Source organism: Haliaeetus leucocephalus, unplaced genomic scaffold (assembly GCF_000737465.1).
Source record: "Haliaeetus leucocephalus isolate CR32 unplaced genomic scaffold, Haliaeetus_leucocephalus-4.0 Scaffold61, whole genome shotgun sequence".
NCBI lineage: Eukaryota > Metazoa > Chordata > Aves > Accipitriformes > Accipitridae > Haliaeetus > Haliaeetus leucocephalus.
In genome coordinates, this window is record NW_010972497.1 from 243,913 (window position 1) to 247,105 (window position 3,193).

Genomic DNA, 3,193 nt, shown 5'->3' on the forward strand with positions numbered 1-3,193 from the left:
CAACCTTAACCAAAATACACACAAATATCAGCAAGATATGCAATACTTCAAAGTTTACTTTTGTATTCTCACTTTCCTGCCCACTAATAATTTATAACAGTGCAAAGCCTTGCAATATGATATCTAATAACAAAACATATGCTGAAGTAGAAGAGTTTACTTTAGTTTTCTTCCCTCCTCAGAAGAGTAGGTGGCGAAATATGAACTTTACAGGTCTGGCACATCAAAACAAAGTTCAAGTAGATTTCTCATAAAAAACTTCCATCTCGTCATTACCACTGTCTGAATTTCAGCACTGTCCAAAGTCCAAATGCATTAGGTGCTGTACACACACCAAAGGTCCTACCAGTTTTCCCTTTTATATTTATCTTTAGTGGAGATCAGATAATTTCAGTATTTGATTTTACATTTAAATCACAATTTCACTGTTGTTTATTTCACTCTTTTACCTATAACAATTTAATCCGCTTGTCAGAGCGCCGATTATAATTTAATTTTCATACACAGTATCTTCTCCCAGATGAACCCGATGTTGTACAAGTCAGATTTTCAAAGATTAGAAAACATGTACTGAGAAACAATGAAAATCCAATTTCAATATTCAATTCCAGCAGGAAAAAAAGAAATAGGCAAGACAAGCTAGTGTATACGCGTTAGACAAGAGCAGGCAGCTAATCAGATGGTCCAGCACATTAGGAAGCCAGGTATCAAAGCAGATTTCATGGGGAAATTCTTGAAGCTGGGACCTGCGTTGCTGCCGTCGCCCTTGCAGATTAGCGTACACCAGCAGACGCCGGTTCACCTGGCAGACTGCAAATCTCCCGGGAAGGGAAGGGAAGGGAGCTATTCCGGGCCGCGGGAGATGGCTCGTGGCTCTCTGGCCTGACCACGTCTGATCCACGCAGATAGTCAGAGGCAGATTCTCAGGCACCAGCAAAACACTCCATGGGCTGCAAAAGAATCTGGCCTGCACACAGCGGATGCAAAAGGCAAGACCAAGATAAAAAAAAAAAAAAAAAAAACTGAGCTCCTCAGGGGACCGCTAACAGGTAGCAGCCTTCCACCTTCAGGGCTCTGGCTCAACAGCTACCCAAGTCCCCCGAGAGCAACTGTTCTCCCATGTCTGCTCTATGTTGGTTTTTTTTTTTCCTTTGAAGTCAATCAGCACTCTCTATCCAGCTCACAAGGAATAAATATCCTCGCTGCGATTGCTATCTCTCTTGGCAATCCCAGCAGAGATGAACTATTGAATTTCTCTGAGGAGAGGACTCATTTCCCCTGACTTCCTGGGGTGCCTGGCTACACATTTAAAAAATGACACTGGAAAAAAATGAAAATGAAAAAAAAAAAGCTTTCAGCTTTCCTGTTAACCTGCAGAAGTGCTTCAGAAGCTAAGTATCTGACTGATGATCAGACGTTTGTGTAAAAAGCTGAACAGCAAAAAGAGGTTTGACTTGTCTGCAACGATGCTAATTTTTCTATGTTTTTTTGTAACTGCAGTTAAAAAAAAAAAAAAACAAAGGTATTTAAGGCCTAAAATTACTAATCAACAACTAGGATACACATTGGTCTTTGGCTTTCCAGATAGCAGTTTGCTTTCAAGACTGACATTACAAAAAAGCCCCAAGCAGCTGGCATCACACAGCTGACCTTTCATGGACAATGAGGGAGATTTAGCCTTGAACTAAAAACATTCAACAGCTAAAACAACTCACTCTTAGTGGGATAAATTTGTTAACAAACCCCTGTCACCAAATTCTTCCTGCAGACACATATGTGTGTGTCATGAAGGTAAGTTTTGGCCCCCCAAAAGCATTTAGGATTGCTTCCAGGGGGCAAATCAAATAGGAAACTCTACTGAGGCACATCAAAAAAGACTGACTTTGTATTGCACTGAAATATAAACAGGGAAAACATTTTGTTTAACAGGACAGGATCAAACAAATTCAATATTCCTTAACGTGAAGGAAAGTTAAGAGGTTAGGACCGAGGTAAAATTTGATTCAAGTCAGGATCAACGACCTCAAAACAGCCCTGCGCAGACTAATGGTACACACAATGAAACAACACTGACAAAAATTTCCATACAATTTGTGGATGATTCTCAAAAGCAATTTTCAGACTGCAGCATGGTATTTTTTTATGCCACGAAGTACACACAACCATCATTCAAGACATATTTAGGATATATGGATTAATTTTTAAATCCTTTCTCTGCTACCAAAAATAAGGATGTTTACATGCATCTCAGCTGCATTATACCGTATTTTATTCTTAGCTGATGTAAAACCTCAGCTCGATTTAAAAGCTAGCCACATAAAAAAACCACACTGAAACTTTGGCAGGTACTTAAGAGTTATTTAAATATAAATAATACATTTTTTATTACTGACACTTTAAGACAACTGAGCATCAATTATGTTTAACATGGTCACGCAGCCAACGGCTTCCATAGTATTCCAGCGGTGTCCCTACGTTTGTCCACGTTGCTGAGACAAGTTTTGAGGCACCAGGCTTACTTATTCATTTATTTACCTCCCTAGCCTAATTTCCCCTTCTCTTTGTTTTTAAGTGAGCGTTATCATTCCTCTAGGTCGATTTTATTTTCCACTATATTCATTCGCTATTCATTTCTGCTTTTAATTCAATTTACCGGCGCCCAGCCGTGCCTTCTGGAGCTACACAGGCGCTGAAGATACACAGCCAAGCATTTAGATCAATGTCTAAAAGACAAAAGCCCTCCCAAATCCCTGAAGACGGGAGACAATTGGGCACAGATTTTAGGATGGGGAGGCAGCGCTGCTCGGATAACGGCTTTGCCGGAACGATTCCGCTATTTTTAATTCCTTATGTAAAGAGGAGGCCGAAACTAGGCTGAGACCTGACATGAAAGACGGACCACCGTCCCCAGCGGGGACCACGAGCACAGGTCTCCCGCCGAGGGCGCGGGCGAGACCGGGGGGCAAAGCCCCCACCGGAACGCCAGCCCGGACACGGCCCCCCTCCGCCGCTCGGGTTAACCGCACCGGTGGCACGTTTTGGGGGAGGAAAAAAAGGCAGGTTGAGGTTTAAGCAGAACGAGATCAAATGGATGTGGGGGGGCTAAGGCTAGCGAGAGCCCGGGCAGCACCCGCGGGGCGGGCGCTGCGGGAGGCGGCGGGGGCCGCCGGGGCCGGGGGGGGCACAGCCGGGC